Source organism: Columba livia, chromosome 1 (genome assembly GCF_036013475.1).
Source record: "Columba livia isolate bColLiv1 breed racing homer chromosome 1, bColLiv1.pat.W.v2, whole genome shotgun sequence".
Classification (NCBI taxonomy): domain Eukaryota; kingdom Metazoa; phylum Chordata; class Aves; order Columbiformes; family Columbidae; genus Columba; species Columba livia.
This window is the reverse complement of record NC_088602.1, coordinates 125639461-125661568: the sequence shown is the minus strand read 5'-3', so window position 1 is coordinate 125661568 and position 22108 is coordinate 125639461. Positions and strand designations below refer to the sequence as shown.

Sequence of the window (22108 nt, the reverse complement as noted above, 5' to 3'; positions counted from 1 at the left end):
TTTGGACAATTTGACAGAAAGACAGATGTACATAGAATTTTTTTCTGCAAGTTCTGTGACACTAAGGCAGGGGAGGAGAGGGATCCTAGGAATGCTCTGAGAAGGCAATAAAATGGCCTCATGCTACAGGCATTAAGGAGTTAATATAAATAAATCCATCCTTTAAAATGTCCTGAACATAAGAAATGTTTCAGTCAAACATAATTATATGAAAACTTAGCAGACAAGCCAGTGTTCACAGAATGGCATATTTAAGATGGTCGAAACCCTGGGTTTAATTCTGGGCAGAATAAAAGTAATTTTAACGTATTTGTGTGTGTTTGTTTTTTAAATATATGAGAATTCTCAGAAACAGCCAGAAGTCTTTGTAGTCATTAACTTATTTGCTTTGCCAGCTGTAGGAGCTTAATGCTGTCCAGCATCACCAGATACTTGTGACTGCAGTTCTCTTCAGGTATGTGTGAGATTTTTGGGGTGGCAAAGGTAAACTTCCTCTTGCAATGAAACAAGTGTGGGGACAAACAAGTTCCAAGGGAAGGCAGCACATTCTTTGGATTCAAGTCTTCTGCTCTTACCCAAACTTAAGTTAGTAATGGTCTCAAATATTTTACATTTCTATAATTAGTACATCAGAAGTGTTTCAGTGCTGTCTGTTTTATATGGCTGTAACACTGTCAGTATTCAAAGTGTTTTATGAATTTAATTAATACTCAAAGACACTCTTGGTGCACAAAACAGATTGAATTTTTAGCTCCAATTAGATAAATAGCTTTGTAAGCTCTTTACTTCTAGCTTTTTTCTTCTACTCGGTATCCATAATCTGAAATACATTCAGTCTAGCTTGTAAAGTTTATGTATAGTAATAGGTATGGATTCTGCAATTCTCTCCAGTGGAATTCCCCCATTTAAAAAACAAACCAAACTACCATAATTACTTCAGAAAACAGAATTTTTAATCGTGGAAAACAAGCTTGTGATAAAGAATAATTTCTACCATTTCTATTTCATGCTTTTTCCCAGGTTACCTTGCAGGTAGCATAATAGTTAATAAATATGCTGACAATGTGAGACGGAAGCCTCTCTACAAAGCACAATGGCAACCAACCTCTGCTGTTAATGGCTACATTGACAGTCAGCTGGAGACTTATTTGCTTGTCAGTTTATAAACATGATTTTTGTATGATTTGCACAGTCTAATTATGCCTGTGGACTTTTAAATTAAGTTAACCTTTTGCAGGCTCATTAAAATACATATCCTTAAAATGAGGTACTTTATAGTCCTAACTGAGAAAGGAAGAAGTGTTTTAAGTTATGTAATGAGTTTTAAAGTGTTGATTTTTGTTCAAATGCAGAAAAGATCTGTTCTCAAATTAGAATAGTCAAGTAGTGAAAAGAGTGTTATCAAGTAGGAAAGTTGCATTATGGATTTACTGTTACTTTCTGCACTCTGGAAATAGTGTGCAATAGGTAGATGCTTATGTTGTCAGAATATGTAAATCAGGAGGGAGATGGGTTAATTGTCGATAAGGGACAATTTAAAATCCTTATGAGTTAAAAATATTTTATTGAATTCACTTAAACCAATTATTAATAATTTATTATGATATTGACACCTAAATCTCTCTGCATTTTGCAATGTCATGTTTTATTATAAATACTATTGGCAAACAGTTCCAGTATACACATCTTAGATAAAAACCACAAAGGAATATATAAATTATGTGGATGTAGTTGATGCATAGTATTGAGGGGAGGAGGTGGTCTGGCAGACAAAAAGAAGATGCTTGAGAAAAGTGCAGTCTGCAGTTATGAATTATTTCATATAAATATTGCCTATGGCATGGATATTTAAAGAAGGTGAAAAGCCGAATATATTATGAGAGCTAATATTAACTGCCGCTAGTGAGCTATTGGAGCATGCTCAAGCAATTCAAAAAGGAGAGGACTGAACTTGGAAGCCTGTCTCAGATACACCCTAATGTTTTTTCTTTAGAAAACCAAGCTCAAGCCACTTTGTCTTTTGAAGAATTAATATGTGTTGGTTCTTATTGAAGTAATGATAAAGGATTTTTCAGAAAATTGTGGATGTGGAGCAGTTTGCAGAGAGCAGCATCGTATTGGGCTTGAGAGATGTGGTGGGTGCTTATTCAGCTGAGAGCTGGCCCCCCAGATGGCGCTGGCTCTTCTGGAATCGCTGTGCTGGGAATTCTGATGGGGCTATATGGAAAATGTATGCCTTTCAGGTGACTACTGGAAACCAGATGTTTTTGATAAGGTTTTGATAAATGTATTGGGATCCACTGAGAATAAGATTTAACATGAAAATAAATAAAAATCACCCAGGGGAGTAATTCTATTTTATTTATATTCCTTAGCTCAGGTAGATTTATTTTAAAAAAAGTTTTTGTTCTGTTTCTTTCTTCTAGCTTTCTTAAGCTAGAAGCATTGGACAATTTATCCCCCTGATGAAATTATATGAAATGTTTTCTGTCCTTTTTTGAATCTAAAACCTTGAGCAACTCATACAGCACAACTGAATTTTCAAAGGAAAACTCTTTGAAGTCCTTTTTTCTTTTTTCTTTCTTTGTGTCTCTGTCTCCCCATTTCTCCATCTTCCCCCCTCCTTCTCTCTGTCTGTCAAGTTCAAGAGCAGCTCAGATGCCATGAATTAAGTGAAGCACAAAAGGGGAAAAGGAGACCCTTTTGAAGAACAAAGGCCTCCCATTAGGCTGCCGTGTTCTTTCTCTGACCAAAATTGCTCCCTACATGGTTTTTATTGCTGTCCACATGCTTGGCACATAAGGTAAATACAGTAGGACCCTCGTTACCTCACACTCTCTCTTCCTCTTCCCTCTTCAATAAATGTTTTGTCTCTTTGATGTCCCCAGTAATTCTTATACTGATTGTTCCCACCCTCATAAAAGCCCCAGGGGTAGTCATGGTGGTGGATAGCATTAGATACTGTGTAAATGCTTCCAGAAAAGGAGACAAACTGCAGCCAAAGAATTTATTTCAGGTGGAAGAGAATGGGAAGGAAATACAGATGTTTTCTTTTATTCTCAACATGTTGCCTCTGTGCCCCAGCTACACTTATGTATCTCAGGGAAGTCCATAATTTCTTCCTGTTAGTTTCAAAAATTGAGCAAGGAAATAGGGCTAAATCAGAGTTATAAGGAAATGCATGCCACAAGAATTTAAGAAACCTCTTAACCCTTCTTGATTATTTATTTTTCTTTGGTTTGGACAGCTATGTGTTCCAGAGTTGTGGTGAAAAGTATCAGCTAAGGTTCAGACCTGGGTGGGTTTAAAATGTGAACTTTGTAGTGCTTACCTTTTAAAAAGAAATTAGTCAGGCCCTTAGAGAAGTTTAAAAATAGCACTGAAATGTATGCATGCATACACAAAAAGCTAAACCTAGTGTTAAGCACTGCATCCTAAACCTAAAATTGCAACTAAACTTCTTAGTAATTAAATGACAAAATTTGCTAATGGTTTAAAGGGCACCTTTTGTGGAGTTGATTTTTTTTTATTTTTTTTTTTTTATGGCAGAGTCTTACAAAATTAAAATAATTGATGTGGGGTAGCATAATTCCTGCCTAAGTTGTCTGGAAATTGTGAAGCATACAAGTATTTCTTGGGATTTGGAATTTCTCCCAACTTCTTCTTCTTTCCAAAGAATTTACTTTCAAGGATATGTATTTTGTTTGGTATTTGTGCTTGCTTTCATCTTCTGCATTTTCACTGACATGAAGTATTCTTATTAGCTTGTGTAACACAGTTAAATATGTAATGATTAACAGAAAAATGCCCCACTGTTTTTATTTTTGGCACTGCTTCTTAATTCTACCATCTCAAGTCCTGGAGTATACACTTCTATGAGTGTATACTGTTATGAACATAATAATTCCAGAGAAAATGTCGACTAGGCTACTTAAAGAAATAACAGTGACTCTTACCGGTATATTTTGTAGATTACAAAGCAAGGAAAATCCACCTTGAAATCTGACTTTTCATGGCAAGTTTTATTTCCACCCTCTCTTGATCATGTTGCATAAGAAATTTTGCAATAAATGTTATTGAATATAATCAACCAGTGTTTTCTTCACTCTGTATGTAAGCAATGTTTTGCATACCCCCTTCCCTGCAAAGGAATTAAACTTGCTTCCCCATCTACTCGTAATTAGCCTACTTAGCTTCCTGCTGTGTGAGGAGGGAGGTGATGCTGGCATTTAATGAACTTTCCATATATAATTGGCTTATTATGATCCATATTTTATGTGAGAATGGATTGTGTAACATGGAATCTGTACTTCAGGTGTTCTGTTAGAACACTGTGTAGGCACCAGTAGTACATCTACTTGTGGTAGATTTGGATGTGGTGATTAATGGCAGTGGCTACAGCTGCCTGAGCACAGAAGATGAACCTCTGTTCTGTCTTCCCCTCCCCCTTACCATGCACCATTTGTCATGGTAGCCTCTCCTATTGTCATTTAACTCGAGTCCTCATACTCCATAGTGGAGATGTACTTGTAGTCATCTTGCTCAGCCTCACAAATCTGAGCCAAACCTTCCCTCCCATGTGTCTGCAGGGATGTTCTGTTCACTGATCAGAGTGATCTTTGACTGACACGGGGAGCAGATTTTCACCCTGATGCTGAGCAGCAAATTCAGGTCTTGACCATGCCAGGATGGTTACAGCAGCTGCTGGAAGTAGAACAGTGCGTGAAGAGATGCAGCTGCCACATCCAGGGTATAGTTTACAGCAGATGTTGGTTAGTGTTAGCTACCAGTCATGAGCATGGAGATGTGTTTGTTGGGAGCTGTGCTGTATCCTGAGTATGATGCACATACCACCACTGCCAAGTCTGTGAACCACTGGATTAAAAGGTTCCACATTAGGTAGAATAAGAGTTTGTGGGGTAAGTGGGGCTATATCATGCAATTTAGTAATACAATCAAATACTATTTGGAATTTTTGTTAAGAAGAAAAGGGAGTTTTTATAGAAATACATTTCACGACACAATAAATGGAGTGGCAGCTTCTGAGTATTCCTTCCAACACTAATGGGAGAATTATTTCTCCCCCCCCACCCTGGGCACATCTTGTAGATAACTTGTTTTAAATTCCATCAGATTATATTCTTCCTCATCTTTTTTTTCTTTAAGATAACATAATGTACACCCAGAAGGGACCACTGTGAATTGTTGATCTTATGTCTGCACAAAACAGTCTTAGGGCCTGAATTTTGAGTTTTATTTGGTAATTTCTGTAAAAAGATCAGTGATGCATAGTAGAAAGTACAGACTTGGCTTCCCTTGAAGACTTCTTGAAATAAATGTTGAAAGACCATCCTAGCAAGAGGCTTAGTTGTAATTACTTGGAACCATGTTCCTTACTTGTATGGGTACTGTGGATTTTCAACCATAAGGTCTTGAGGTGGAGCCCCACAATGGAAAAGGCTTACATTGCTGCTCTTGAAATAAGCTGAACATTTTTAAAAAGTGGTGATGTCTGCAGAATGCTTACACCACCGTGTTGGCACTTGCACAGACACATTTCAGTTGAGAACCATGCCCTAGCTTCAGAAAGTGCTGAATGTTTCTTGCAGATACACTGATCTTCAAACCAGCTGAAATATACCTGGAATACAGAGCAAGACCTCATGACAACACAGTCCCTCAACTTGATTGGGAAATGTTGAGATGGAGGAGGGAGAGGGTCAGATGTTCGAATGGCAGCCCCCACTGCTGAGCCAGTGGTGAGGGTCATAGGTGCCATCAGCAGATGGTTATGCTGTTGCCAAATACCTCTCTAGCTTCCATGCCAGTTTTTTTGCCTAAACTCCTGCGACTCTGTAGAAGAGATTTTTCTAAGAAGGTTTTAGTTTTCAAGCTTTGTAATTTGAGCATAGCTCTTGTGAAGATTGTCACTTTGCCATTACATTTTCAAGATCACAGCATGTTTGTGATATCCTGAATGCTCCTGAGTGTTAAGATACCATATGTGACTGAACCCTACAGATTGAATATTTGATACTTTGATTAAAAGGGTTTTCTATAACTAAAACTCTATTCTGTAATGTGAAGTGGATTTTTTTTTGCACTGATGCCGCCAAAAGTTTCTTGGGTTTGTCTTCATTTTGAACTCTCACTTGTTCAGGAAAGGCTCTGAAATACTAGGTTGGTTATTCTAGTCATTGAGCTTTTCATGGGATCGGTCCAGGATAAAGTGATCTATTACTTCATTTACTCCTTGCCAAAGGACTAATATTTCATATTAGATTCCTAGTAGAGCTTTGAAGCTGTATAACTACTTTCCTCCTCATCACACAAAATATAAAATTTGAGTTAAAGCAAATACCGTTTTCTGCCTTTAGTTCTTTCTTTGATTTGCAGACAACAATAAGCAAGACTCCATGCACTGTAGCAAGCATTCTGAGTTCTCTGCCACTGGAATGGGCTCTTTTTCACCAGCTTGCTTTAAGTTATAACATGGAGATTATTCCTTTTATGTTTAAGTTACTTGTTTGCTGTATTTAGCATTTTTTCAGGCAGCAGCATAAAATGGGAACTTTGGCAAAAAGATCCAGTCTTGCATGTTGGGTTTTGAACACTGAGTAAAAGTTTCAAAGTTTCTTACTATTCTGCTGTGTGTTAAATCTATCTCTTATCAAGCTTGTGAAGAGGTGGTTTTGTCTACTGACAAGGTTTTTGTTTTTGAGGGCAAAACAAAAAGTGAAATTAATTAGAAATTGGTGTAGCAAAATTCATTCAACCACATTCAGTAGAGTCCTCTTTGGTGGGTGGATTTTTCAGGCTATAGTGGTTTAGGAAATTACTGCCTGTCTGTTTTGCCATGACAGTGTGGTCTGTTCTGACTGGGCATTAGAAAAAAGATGACAGTACTTCACATACAAATAAATTACCTTCTGGTAACCGCTTATTTTGAAGGGCATACAGTACTGTCCACGTATAAGAATGGTCAAGACCTTTTTGACTGTAATCTGCCTTTATTAAAGGATAAAGCTAATGTGATTTATTTTGTAGAGCTGCAAGCACACAGCTATTTGACACAGGTTGTTGACACACCGTAACTTGTGGTGCTGGAGACTTGCCTTTTTTTGCATACCATCCCCTGGATTAGAACAAAAGAATCATTGTGTTTTCCATGTGCTTCTGTTTCTAGAGTCATCAGGAATGTGAAGACAGGTTCATTGCCCTGACTGGGCATGGAAGTGCTGGCTTCTGCCTCCAGCTCTGTTGTGCGTTTTTGGGGATGGTTTTGTTTGTGGTGTGGTGTGTGGGTTTTTGTTGTTGTTTTGTGTGGTTTGTTTTTTGTGTGTTTGGTTTTGTTTTTTTTTTTTTTTTTCTCCTGGTGTGACCTTGGTCAAGCTGTTTCATTACAGCATCCCTTCTTCCTTTTCCCCACACTTCTCTGTTGTTTGAGATAGAGACAGTGGCAGCCAGTTCTGGAGCTTTCAGACATAATTGTTAAAATTAGTCTTGATTTAGTCTTGTCATTTTGGATTCTTTTGTCTCTAGTCACTTGACTATGTGATCTCAACAGTACTTGTCCATGTTTTTCAGGTCTGAGTGGTCTCTAAAAATTACAGCAATGCACTATCAGACATCCCAATTCAGATTACTTGTGTCAAATCCAGTGAGCTATTCTGAAGACTGCATACTTTGTTAGAAAGTGAAACATGTAGTTGTTTCTTCAAAAAAAAAAAAAAAAAAAATCCTACTCCAACCTAATCCACTAACCAACCGAACAAAAACCCTCAAACAACAGAAACAAAAAACTGCTATACCAAAACAGTCCACTGACTATAATTCTTCATCTTTGGTTATTTTCCTTATCAGTTCTCACTGACACAGTCTAAGTTATTCTTGCTCATTACACCCTGCTTGGTTTTACCACCCTTCTGTGGTTTTGGTGCTGCACATCTGAATGTAGAGATTTCTAAAGACTTATTTTGCATTCAAAACTATTTCTAGCTGATCTTTGTTCTGGGACTGGAATCAAGCCACATGTCCCTGGTTTAGATCATTGTCACTGCAGCTGTAGTATCTGAGAGCCCCATGATCTTTCCTCACAATATCCTGTGAGGCAGGAAGGATTTTTACAGATAATAAACTGAGACACTAAGGGCAAGTCTATAAAGATATTTAGATATAGTACTTCTCTCTTGTTGAATTATCTTGTTAAACGTACCATCAGGCTCACATGGGTGCCTAATTATCTCTTGTGGATTTTCCCATGGCATGCCCATATGTTAAAGTGAGGAAGTCTGAAACCAGGTCTCCTGTGCCTGAAAGTTGATTAATTTTATTAACAGTGAGCATTATAGTTTTGTGTTTTGTTTTTGTTTGGTTTTTTTTCTTCTTTCTTGATAGATCAGGATTTTCATCTTATAGGAATATTAAACCCTTCCATTGGAATTTCATTCTGAAAGCAACAACAATAGCAAAGAGTCATTAAATAGTCTTTCCAGATAGGACAGAACTAATTCCATATGCTGAATTCCTTTGAGCTGGATCCTTCGTTCTGTACGTATCTCCCTGCCTATGCTCTTATTTTCAGACCAGGAGTCTATTGCGTTATTTTTTGGATATGTGTTTTTAGTGTTAGAATTCAGGAAAATATGTTCTCAGGCAAGGTTTCAAATGCGGAACACTTCTTAAAATGTAGCCCTAAGCTGTTACCTTGAGAGGTGTGAGGTGTCTATTCTTGGCTGTTCTCCGTGGTTTACATTTAGGGAACATACTCCCGATTTTTTTCTGAGTTGCTAATGTATTTGTATGAGCAGATATTGTAACATTGTGTTGAAGTAACTCTCAGTATTCTTGGTGAGGTCTAGAGAGTTGTATAAATAACTTTTGCACTTCAGAACTGCGTCATGGTATTTGCTGTCTAGGATTCAGCACTCTGGTCCTGGATTCTATTTCTGGACATAGTGCCCACACTGGAAGAGAGTAGTCCTGCAGTATGCAATTGCACATCTAAGTCTTGTGGATATCTTCCATATCCATACTTGGAGACCTTAATTAACAGAAGTAATTAGTGTTCCAGACTGATCTATGTTTCCCGGTGTGTATTAATGTACAATTTAAGAAAGTAGAAAAGAAATGAAGCTCTCGTGTTTGTGGCTGCTTATCAGTTAAGTCTAAATACTCAGCTTTCCATTGGAGTTATGGGCATGGCCCAAACATTTCTTTTCCCCAGAAGGCATAATTTTCTCAGCTGAGAGAACATAGGTTTCCTAAACAGAGAATCAGTGCTGACAATCCTCTTAAAAAAAAAAAACAAAAAAAAAAACAAAAACAAAAACAAACAAACAAAAAAAAAAAAACAAAAAAAAAAACACCACTGTGAGCAAAACTCACTGTATTCTAGCTTACTAGTGCACACTGAATACTCATGTGATCCTAGGTGACCAAAAAGTAGCATTTGCTGATGTGCTTTCTGTTAGAAACACACATGCTTTCTTCTTGCAGACCTTTCTGAGAGGCCAGTCGTTTTTTTCTTTTACTTGTCTCATAGCCGGAGTGCGGCTTGCTTTGTCTTCCTTTGGAAAATCGCTGCCACTGTCTGCTGTGCAGGTTTGTTCTGCAAACACAGGCTGGGAGTCTTGGGAGGAGAGGGAGAGACTTGCAGTTCTCATCTCTCCTTGCCTTGCCTCTGGTCAGGCAGCCGATTGTTTTTCTGGTTTTGTTCCTCCGGGTGGCATCTGTCTTCAGGAAAAATTTCCTTATACCAGACTGTAGACTGCTCAACTGTGGCTGTCTTAGTATTGCTGTGTCCGACTGCTACGCTGGATTAATTATGTGAGCAGTTATGATGCAGGTGCTTGAAATGTTTGTGGCTGTTCAAAATGGAAGAGTTGCTCTTAAGTGAATTTCTTTCTCTTCCTCTGCATCCTGTTGTTGGTGTTGTTGTTTTTTGTTTGTTTGGTTGTTTTTTTTAACTTTTTTTTTTTACATTTTTCCTGAACAATTTAATATTTCAAACTTATAGAAATTGTTTCTGTGCCACTGGGTACGCCTTTCCTATTTGTTAATACCTTTTGTGATTGTCAATATTAGAAGGGGTTCACATGCCAATGCAGCATTCCGCTCCAGTCTTTTAAGCTTTACCTCACCTTGACTTTCTAGATGTATATTTTTTGTTTAACATTAGTCAACTGTTTCTGTGCTGCTCAAAATATTATATTTTAACTCTGTAGAATTGACTCAGTATTACTTGAAGGTTGTCTTAAATTCATTTCTTAAAGGACTGTAAACCAGTGTTCTTTAAAAGATTGGGTTATGATTACTTGATGTACAAAATTAAAAATACGTGAACAATGTGCCTGTACGCAGCCAGATGTTGCAAGATCAGCATGAACCTGACAGCCTAGAAGGGATTCAAGCTCTTGCTAGGTAAAGACTTGAACAAATACATGGAACTTGCAGTGTTCCCCCAAAGGCCAAAAGAAATGAATTCTCTCGAATCAGAGTGTGATTTCTCTGGAAATGTTTGCTCCACTGAGAACATCTTCCCAGCATCTCCTGGGACTCGAACCATAAAGGTCTTTGGTTCAAAGGAAGCTGGAGTTTGCACAGGGCAAGGGTAGAGAAATAATTAATCCGGTGAAGACTGCAGAGCTCAGTTACCTTGTGTTTCATAGAGAACATGAGCATATGTGGTTGTATTCTGTGCTAAGTTACTGTCTTGTTTTCTGTTGAAGTATTATGATATTAATAAGGGGACAGCTTTAAGTTTTCACTGTCTTGTTTTATTTTGAAGAAATGAAGGTTTTCTGGGCTGAGATAGAGGTACGAATAGCATAAATTACTAAAACTGATGTTCTTCATAACATAAAAACCAACTCGTAATGGTAAACAATCTTCCAAATACAAACCAGATGTGTATTATATAGTGTTTGTATTGCTTTGCCTATAGTAAGCTGCTTAAATGCTTGTGCTGCTCAAAAGTTTTGCTAGTTAGTGTCAAAGTTAATAGAACTTGCAGGTAGTCAGAACTTATTTGTGTATTAAACAAAAGTAGCATCACTTTTATGCTCTCTCTTTGCTGATAAGGCACAAGTTGAAAGTATGCTGTATAAAAATGGGCAAAATACTATTAAAATAATAGAAACATTTCCTACTGTTTACTGGTGCGTAAAATATACTGTGTAATGTATTGTAGTTCGCCTTCACAGGTAGCTATATTTTTTTCAGGTGAAAATTGAACACAGCCAAAGTGTTGTGCAGCAGATACTGAAGGCATTACTGAGACAGCTTTGCCTACTCCACTCCTGCTAAATTTATGTAAACTGTACTGAAATCTAAATTTTGTGGAAATGCGTGTGATGAAGCTTCCAATATTGTTTCTTCAGATGTGTTTTGAGTTTGTGTGATGTGTGTTGAAGTTCCAAGTACCAGTGCTGCTTTAAAATTAAAATGATTATTTTTGTACTTCAGCGTGCAGTATTTTAAAAAGTGTGTTGCTCCAAATAAAGGAAGGGGACTTTCTTATTCATTTTGAGAGAATTTATTGAGGAGGAAACTGTAATAATATTGCTTGTATAAACTTCTTCCTCTTCATGGGCAAGGTAGGGAAGTAGGGAGGAATGGAAGCTGGAACTTGAAAATGGTTATTTCCGTATAACTAATAAAATTACTCCTCAGGTCACCAGGGCTGTGGAGTCAGCTGTTGTGTCCAGTGGATTTTGATTAAATTGGAGTGCAACGTTTTCTTTTCCCCTTTGTGCGAATCTGGTTCTTTGAGTCATGCCTTCCTAGAGCACATACTGTTTCAGCCTTTGTTTCAAGCGTTTCCATTCTTTGTACCTGCTTTGAGCCCTAGGAATTTTTTCCGTATGCCTTGACCTTGGTGTACCATGCATTTGTGAAAGCTAATAAGGTAGATTTAAGAGAATGGCCTGTCCCTCGAGTTGAGTGTGAGAGGCTATGAAATAAACTCACAGTGTATTACAGAATGGGAGAGAACAGAAAGAAGTATTTAAGAGGAGGATAAATGTGCCTTTACCTAGTTTCTAGGTGGCAGGGAAACAGATGACGTATTGACAAAAGGTCATATTTTCTTTCTTTGGAAATATATTTTTGTTGTTTAAGCTGTTTACTAGCTCTATCATAGATTTTAGACTAAAAGCCTATGAGCTTTATTAAACCTCATAGGTTGGCAGGATTTTTTGGGCGAGGGGATGTTTAAGCCTGGTTTCGAAAGAAAGTTGAGATTGATTATGCTGATTGTTAATCCCATCTCTTGAAATTTTTCCATCTGCTGTCTAGTTGGTCACATTTGTCAGGAGTGGGGAAATCTCAAGGAGACTGGGTTCTATGTATTCCCCAGTGGATGGCCAAGTAGAAGAAATTCTGTTACTGTTCTCATACAAGGAAGGAATTCAGAAAGAATATGACTAATCACTTATTGGAAAATTAATGCAGAGAAGAGACCTTTATAAACAAACTTATCACAGCAGAAGTTCAATAAATCAGAGAATCTCATCCTTAATCTGTCGTGTGCATACATAACGTGCCCTTAAGGTAGGCAAATCTTTTGTATAGTGAACTGTATGGTTACTTTTTTAACGTCGGTCAGTTCTTTAATCCTGTTCCTGGGAGACTGTACAAATTATCAGACTGGTAGAACTGAGGGAGTGGAGCAGGGGTGGAAACAAATGCAGGGTCAGGGAATTTGATTCAGAAGACATGGTTGCCAAAAGAAATGCTTGCTGAAAAGATGGCTTCTCTGCCACATGGATTCTTGTTTTGAGGTAACACAGATTTTAAGCTTTTCTGGAAATTAGGACATGCAGAACAGCTTTTTTGTAGGTGGAGTCTCTGGTGTATCAAAATGGTCAAACTCTTGCTTTAATCATAATCTGGTTTAAAAAAAAAAAATCAACAACTGCAAAATACAAATACTTGGGAAAATAACCTTTGCTAGTTTTGTTGTCCATTGAATTACATTGCCACCGCCTGTATTTTAAGAACATTTCTATCTCGTGTCCTTTCAAGGGAAAAAAGTTTTTACCAGAATGTGGAAATAATATTTATCCATCAAATTTTCTTGGAAGCTTTTGATCTGAGAAAGTAGATAGTATGTAAATAGAGAGGTAAAGTAAAACTCTGAAGTTGAACAGTACTGTGCCAGCATTTTTCTGTGAACTTCCTCTATTAGAATAGTTCAACCCAAAATAAATGTGTTCGTAATATGGTGGGCCCTATCGTGTTCTTCACTATCTTGGTAGACAGTAGAACCATCCTAGGAAAAAACAAAAAGTTAATGGATGCCTTTTCATTCTCCATTGCTGGTAAGAGAGTTGCTAGAACTCAGCCTTGTGTTATTTTGCAGTCAGGGCAATATATCAACCGATTTTTAACATGCTTATCAGCTGTTGATCAGTAAAACCTAATGAGTAATTTAAAGAGATGAGTATTACTTCAGCTGTCTTGAGTCAGTATTGACAAAGCATGTCTTGATACTATGGCAGTCTCTTCTGTTGCTTTCTCTTGGCATGGTTTGATGCACTGGATTTTGCACATTGCTTTCTCTTTGAAAGAAGCTGAAAACATAAAGGAGCACAAGTGTGTTTTGCAGTGCAAGACTTCTGGGTGGTCACAGTCCAATGCTTTATTGTAGTGGTCCAATCCTTTATTTGCTACCAATAGCAGCTGTGGTGACTTGAGTGAGTCCTATATACGTGCATCTGATTACAAAATTATTTTTTAGGCACTTTAATAGTATAATAATACTCTGCTGTTTCTGAAAGTGTATATGCTTAAGTTATGGTTCCAAGCACAGCCAAGCCAATGTAACAGCTCTGTGTAGCTGAAATGGTACTACCCTTACTCCTTACCCTCAGCCTCTTCATTTTGCCTACTCCTCTTCCCTTGGAAAGTCTTCTACCATTCTGGCAAGTTATATACCCTTCTGGAAGGGGCTCACTAGTGACAAAGCCAGTGTGGCATAGCCAGTAATGGTGGGAAATCCAGGTGGGGAATGTGGCCTTCTTTTAATAGAGGTGAGCCATCACATTGCTGTACCCCCGTCTCTTCACCCTCACGCTGAAATTATAACACAAACCTTTTAAAGTTTCATGCCACTGGAAGGACACACCGTTTCCTGCCTGTCTCGCACTGCTTCATGATTCAGCCCGTGTCCTTGTGTCTGTTTTCAGTCTTTGTCTTTCATACATAGCTGACTTAACTTGATAGGAAAATAATTTTCTTTTAGCTTTTTATCAAGTTAATTTTCTTCTGGATTGCCAAGTCAAGCTGTCTCTCCCTCTGGCTAGGTGAGCATCAGGGCCAGCATGAGGGAAGAGGTAGAGCTGTCTTGTTGTGACTAGGGGAAGGAAGGAAAATGAGGACTTTCTGTTTCAGTAGTAGACAGTCATGATATTGGTTTGCTTATAAAATCTACATGTATTGTGAGGCTGTGGTTTAAACAGTTTAAACCAAATTAGATTGATTCTGTCCAGGTCCGCCCTCAGCAGCATTTGCTTAGTTGCAGTCATCTGACCCCATAGTCATCCAGTTTGGAGAGCTGACCTGCAGAAATTATTTCTCAGAAGGGTTAATTTTATGCCACCCAGTTCTTTGAACTCACTAAACTGACCAGCTGTGAGGTTGGTCTAATGCTGGTATGGCCCTATGGGAGATATGGCCAGGGAAAAAAGGGTCGGCTTACAATTTTGGTTGTTCTCACTGTCACGTTTATAAAATGTTTCAACTACTTCCACAGCCATATAAATTACGTAGATGAGATAATTGACATTGTCGTGGTTTAACCTGAGCTAGCAATACGACCACAATAGCCACTCACTTGCTCTCCTCCCCACCCTCCAAATAGGGGAGAGAATTGAAAGGAAGAAAGCTGGATTTAGATAAACGCAGTTTAATAAAATAAACAAGTACTAATATGCTACTAGTAAATATATATATGTATATATACATATATATACATATATGTGTATATATATACACACATATATATACATATATATGTATATGTGTATAGATATATGTATATATATGTATATACATATATGTGTATATATATGTGTGTGTGTGTGTATATATATGTATGTATATATAATAGAATATAAAATACAAGATACTCAATGCAATTCCTCACAAACTCTGTCCGCATCAAGCAACCACTCCCAGGAAGCAGGACCTGGTCCCGAACAGCCAATTCCAAAGAGAGAAAAGAGTGAAAAGACAGGCTTGGAGGCCTCTGCAAAACAGCAAGATGGCAAAAGGCCAAACTAAAGAAAGTCCCAAACAGAACTCCCTCCCAATAGGTCTCTGTCTCGGCTCCAGCAGAGAGATAAAGCAGAAGAACCTGACTCTCCTTAAATATGAAGCATGACACTGATGGCATGGAATATTCTTTTTGATCAGTCTGGATGTCAGTCAAGGTCTGCCCCAACTATGTCCCCCTTACTAGCCACCTCATGCCTGTGGGCAGGGCGCTCAGAATGTCCTTGGCTCTCAAACCAGAGCAATTAAAACATTAACTCTGTGTGTTCTCTTCTTGTTCTCAAACTAAATTCAAATGACAACTTTGCTAGCTACAAAAAGGGTAGGTTTCTAAATGCATTAAGAAAATTAACTTGTTTTCAGTCAAACCAGCACAACATACATAATGCTAAAAAGGATGAGATGTTACATGAGTTAGACTAAGACAATGTTTCTTCAGTGCTGAGGAAGATGGAGTTACAGTGAGAATAATCAGGAGTTTGTGAAAAAAGTGCATCAACAAAGGAGATAAAGGAGGCTCTAACAGGTAGAAGGTACTTGACTGGGGTTTCCGGGAGTCAATATGAAATGTTGTTCTTGGTATGTTCCAGGCAATCATGTTCCCATGGTGACTGGAAAGCACTCAGTTATCCGCCTCTTGTGCTGGACTCGTATTGGACAGATGGAAATCAAAATACAGATCTTATACTTCTTGCATAATTAACATTTGCATCTCACTGCTGTGAGATGTAACTGAGGCCAAAAGATTAACAGGATCAGGAAAGAAAAGGGATTATTCATTTACAGTACATTATGTTAGGTTAAATGAAAGCTTTGTAAAGCCTTTGTATAGAATTGAAAAACCATTATACAACAGGGAACAAATAAAGTGCTAACCAAAGGGGATTAGGAAGAAACTTCTCTCATAAGTAGGCTATTCCATGGGTGTCCACTGTGAGGTTTCTTGTACCTAGTATTAATCATAGGCAAGTTTTAGGCTAGGCAATTCATCCCTTTGAAGCAGTTCTTATGACCACTTAAACAGATGCTATCTGTTGATTTGAGTATAAATGTGTAGATGAAAAGACTGTTTAGGGAAGCAAAGCTTGAATTTAGTTATGCACAAGATCTCTTTCCAACAGAGAGAGCCTTTGGGGAAAGGATAGGGTCTACCATAATCAAAGCAGAACCAGAAACTTGACAAAGAAACAGTAGCAAGGATGGTTATTTGCAATAGGAGTGTATGATGAAAATTGTAGGTGAGATTTTGGAATGTGAAATCTGTGCTGAGGAGGCCAGTGGTATTAATATTACCACTTAAAGAATTTTAACAGCTAAAATAGTGAGCGCATGATTTAGAACTGAACATAATCTCCAGTTTTAAGTGTGATAATAAAAATCTATTAGTAAAAATTGGTGTTAAAAACAAGGTGAGCTCAGCAGCAGTAAAAGGGGCCATACTATGATATTGTATGTTTCTGTAATGAGGTAGGACAAAAATAAATAAATTATTAATGTGACTGTGTCCAGGTTCTAGTATAGGTTGGGAAATTACACATTAGAGAGCAGTGTAGGGGAAAGGGACCTGGGGGTCCTGGTGGACAGCAGGATGACCATGAGCCAGCACTGTGCCCTTGTGGCCAGGAAGGCCAATTGGCATCCTGGGGTGTATTACAAGGGGGGTGGTTAGTAGATCGAGAGAGGTTCTTCTGCCCCTCTACTCCGCCCTGGTGAGGCCACATCTGGAATATTGTGTCCAGTTCTGGGCCCCTCAGTTCCAGAAGGACAGGGAACTGCTGGAGAGAGTCCAGCGTAGGGCAACAAAGATGATTAAGGGAGTGGAGCATCTCCCTTATGAAGAAAGGCTGAGGGACCTGCGTCTCTTCAGTTTGGAGAGGAGGAGACTGAGGGGTGACCTTATTAATGCTTATAAATATATAAAGGGTGAGTGCCATGAGGATGGAGCCAGGCTCTTCTCAGTGGCCAACAATGATAGGACAAGGGGTAATGGGATCAAGCTGGAACACAAGAGGTTCCACTTAAATTTGAGAAAAAATTTCTTCTCATTGAGGGTGACAGAGCACTGGAACAGGCTGCCCAGGGAGGTTGTGGAGTCTCCTTCTCTGGAGACATTCAAAACCTGCCTGGACACATTCCTGTGTAACCTCACCTAGGCGTTCCTGTTCCAGCAGGGGGATTGGACTACATGATCTTTTGAGGTCCCTTCCAATCCCAAACATACTGTGATACTGTGACTGTTAATTTAATAGTCAAACTGATGATTCATTCTGCAGGTAGGATAGATTAGATGTAAGCTGAAGTAATGCTCTAAGATTCCCAGCTTGCAGAGTGAAAGGGGAATTGTGAGGAACACTGTTTGAAGGGCCTTCCTGATGTTGGAGTGTACCTGTTGACTATTGTAGCCAAATACATAAGAGAACAGATCTGAATGAAATGCACAAATACTGATGGCTGATACTTGTTAAATAATATAAAAATAAGGGAAATCAAAGAATAAGCTCAGTGATTATGGCTTATTTAAATTATACCTCTGCTGCTTGGTATCTATTTCCCATCAACAAAAGCTACTTGACAGACAAGTAACTGTCCAAACTCTGCTATTTAAAAGGATGCTGTAGATTATAAAAGAAGTTTATTGTATGATGAACATAGTAAATTCTTCACATGGCTTCCCCCTCACCCCCAGCCCACCCAGATGAGTCAGAGAGGAGTCCAGCTGGGGGGTCTGGTCCTCAATAACTTTCTGCTGGCTTGGGAGACTAGGAGTCCCAGCTACAGCTTCAGCTTAGTTGCTCACTGTACTCTCCTTCTGAGATAGCAGTCTGTGTTTTCTCTCCAAGATGGTTATGTCCTGGTTAGCAAATAAGGAGCACAGACAGTAGCATGGTTTGGGAAGCATTGTCTGATGTAGTCATGTGAAATTACAGTATCTACCTTTCTCAGGCTATTGGGAGTACAAGTACACAAGGAATTGTTTGGAACAATACCCTACCTTATTTTTCCAACTGATATTTAGCAGCTGATAAAACTAAAGCAGTGCCAATAAATTCCTCTGCTGCAAAATTTACATATAACACACATAATTACGGTTGTAAGATAAAGGATGAGTATTTATGCAGATAGGATTTCATGAGGCAAAGTGAACCACCATAGCAGCTTGCTGTCAAAAGAAGCAGCACCTCCTCCTCTGCTCTTCAGCTACCCCCTGCTTCTGTCTTAGCAAGTTCTTAAACTAGTTAAACATCTCTATGGCCTGATGAAGCAGTGCCAAAACACCTGACCAACTCCAAAAAAGAGGAAACAGTGAGATTCTCCAGCCCTGGCCTTTGGTGAGAGCTTGCTCTTAGGTGGGCTGACCAGCCCCTGGAGCTGTAGTCCACAGGCACTTTTTGAAATATGCAAAGGTGAGACCTTACATTCTGACATGGATCACTCACGAGTTTTCACACTTCTTAATTTGTTCTAAGAGATCCTCCATCCCTCCCCCACAAGTTTACTGAGTTGAACTGGCATGACTGAAAATTCCCTTGTTTGCTCATCAGGAAAGGGTCATACATGTTCTTAACTCCATAACATCAGGGTCACAAGTGAGAATGCATTCTTTGAACCTGGTTGGATACTTACCTTCCTTTGAGTGACCTTAAGTGTTTCCTAAAAACAGAGAAAATGCTGTTCTCAAAGTAAACGGGAATGGGGGAAGAGAGTAGTGCTTGGGATTGTTTGAGTTGAACTTCTAAAATCTGCAGCATGAGGCAGCTTGCATTTAGTAATATAAAGTGACTGGAAAGGATTTTCTCTATTTGTTGATGTCATTCAGTAAATCTTAAAGTGGCCAAGGAAGCTGCGGAGAAGGGGTGGAAAAATGAGTGAGTCAATAATGTGAAAAAATGGGGCAGGTCTGTTTCAAAAGCTAGAGGCCAGTTGCACTTATGTGAGTGACTAGGTAATTTTATTTGCTCATAGACAATTTTTTGTCAATAAAAATAATTTAATGTCAATTTATATGATTTTCTGGGGTAGGAGAGAAAGTCTTTTCAGATGAATTTGCTGTAAGCTTTCTCAGTTCTTGTTAAGATTAAAGCTTTGTTGTGTAATTGTATTGATAAAATGCACTCTTTTATAATGTATCTGATTTAGAATGGCTTACTTCATTGATTATCAAATTAAAGTGTTACAAAATCAATAGTAACACCTACTAAAAGGATTAAGGATGGGATAACTGAAAAATCTCAATATAGCTGTTAATGGAAAGTCAAAACCTACTAGCTGTGTCTTTTTCTTCAGGAAGTACTCTTCTCTATCTGCCAGTGCTAAAGAAGTAATGTAGAAACTTTGGCAAAGTTTTCAGAGGATGCAAAGATTGGAGTGGTAACTATCAGATTAGTTACTACAAAGTGATCTAAGATTTGCTGATTTTTCTGTGAAATGAACCATGTATTTAATTTAGCCAAATACAGTGTCTGCTAAACATCTAGCAAAAGAGATGTAGACTCCACTTTTGGAAGAGGAGCCTGTACTCTGAAACACAGACTCTAAAAATGAATTAAATTGTGATGAATTGCAATCTGGAGTGAGTGGCTTTTAGAGTGAGACTGTACTTATGATAACAATTACAATACCTGAATTATAAATATAGTTGGGACTAATCTCATGGTGCTGCTAGGAAATTGTAACATCAGAAGAGTTGCTAACAAAACCAAAGATGTTTCTGAGAACAGTCGTGATGGATTCAGAGTATGCAAGCCCTGCCAAACTGAATTTAAATTAAGAATCTTTGGTTAAACCAAGCTGGGCTGAGTGCATGTGGACTTGTTCACAGTACATAAGGGAACTTCTGTTTGAGGAAGCCTCTTTAACCAGCCGAAGGTGCATAACAAGTTCCAGTTGCTGGAAACTGATCCTAGGTGAGTTCAGTCTTAAAGCATGCCTTATACTTATAAAAAAGGGACTTCAAGTTAACAGCTAATGCTGAGAAGACGGTATAGCACCATCTCTTGGAGTGTGTTAATCAGAATACAGTGTTTTTCATCTAATCCATCACATGGAAATTGAGGCCTAAATTACACAGAAGAGCTTAATAGTCTTCTGTTATTACAAAATGCTATGTTCATCTCCAAGTCTCTTCAGAAGTCAAAACTATTACCTATGTTATAACCTCTTCCCTGTTACCTTTTCCCTTCCCCTCCACCCCCAATTTAAGTTGTTTGGAAGTAAGTACCATGTGTAGGGTTAGTGCTGATCTGTCCAAATGACATTCTAATTATCTGTGGGCAATTTCAGGGTAACTTTGTCCTCAGCATGCATCAGCTGTCATGAATAGAAGCTATAGCAGAGGTAAGAGCTGTAGAGGACAGAATCAATATGTGCTTAAATCTTCTGTATTTTTAAGATGTATGAAACATGCCTCTTTGGTATAGAAGACGTGTGTGTGTGTGTGTGTGTGTGCGCACATCCATGTTTGCATTTGGAGTATCTCCTCGTTAACACCTGACATTACATATTTATTTGTCAGACCAGTATTAGCTGGTACTACACTTGAAATTCTTTCAAAATGACGTGTTCACATCCAGTGTAAAATCTCTTCATTTTTCAGCTTTTCAGATTTCAGACTCTGTCATCTGTATGTCTGTTTCATTTATTTCTGTAAATTGTGTGAACCTGTTGCTTGCAATACAGACCAAGAGCCTTTGGGTTTTAATTCTTCAGCTTTTGTTAACATACGATGGTCTGTTCATGTTCATATATATGGTTCTTAAAGCTTATACTATGCCAGGCCTGTGGAGAAATACTGCTTCTTTTTCCTTCTAATGAATTGTCTTTTTTTTTTTTTCCCAATTGAGTGGACTTAACAGTCGTAATTTTTAACACTAAATGGCATGTTTCACTTGCTTGGTGGTTGTACCCTGTTAAAGCTTTGTGTGTTTCCCTGGTCATTTTAATGCCACCAGCTCAGCTGTTTCATTGAAGTACTGCTGATTTGTCTGAAAAGAAGTTTGGAAGGGAATGCAGAAAGGGTAGAGAAGAAAACTAAAATTGCTTGAGCAAATGAGCAGTTTTCAAGTTAGTGATAGATTAAGGTGGGATAATGGATAAAGCTCACAGGTGTGCAAAGTCTGTTGATGGATGAATAAAAGTTATCGCTAACTCCCAATATGCACAAACTGCTCCTGTTTGCTTGTATTTCCCCTTTCATACATAAATTGACAGCTAGCCTAATGGTGACCTCTTGTGTAGTTAGAAGCTGAATGTTCCTGGGTAAGCTTGCCTTGCCCTCCTTGAAAATTAGGAATTGCTTGCAGGGAGATGTACAGGTTCAAGAACAGGCATTTTGTAAAGTCGGCACAAACAGAACTGACTAATACTATTTCTTGTCAGCTGCCTGCTTTTTTGGGAAACAGATAAGCATCATGTTGTTATTTTGTTAGTCAGATTTCATAAGGAAGGAGACTTTTCCTTTCCCCTCTTCCTTATAAACAGTTGGCCAATTTTGACCAAACTGAACAAATGATATTTCAATGACACTAAGCTCCTGTAGTTTTCCTGGAAGAGGTGATTAAGTTAGAGATAAGATCCTGACTTTATATGCAGTAGTATAGGCACTCTTAACATCCCAGATATGAGATCTTTTTAATGTTATGATTTTTCATGGAAATAACTACTGCGTTTTCATGCTCAGCAAGTAGTCAAAAAGCAAATCAAATGCTAGAATTTGCCAGGAAAAGAACAGAGTGCAAAGCAATACAAGAAAAAAATAGCATAGTACCACAATCAATTACTGCTACTTTCTCCTGGGTACTGTACTCTGCAGCTCTTCTCCCCCTACATGAAAAAG

At 38.3% G+C, this 22108-nt stretch overlaps 1 protein-coding gene across 21 annotated transcripts in view; it reads left to right on the top strand.

Annotated features, from left to right (window-relative positions):
• Positions 1-22108, top strand: part of POU2F1 (POU class 2 homeobox 1) — a 122709-nt gene that overhangs the window by 28231 nt on the left and 72370 nt on the right. For 6 of the 21 annotated variants that reach the window (XM_065076930.1, XM_065077059.1, XM_065077053.1 and 3 more), the window contains exon 2: positions 396-454. The exons of the other annotated variants lie outside the window; for them this stretch is intronic. The gene's annotated coding sequence lies outside the window, so the exon portion shown is untranslated. The remainder of the gene's footprint in view (positions 1-395; positions 455-22108) is intronic. 21 annotated transcript variants of the gene reach the window in all.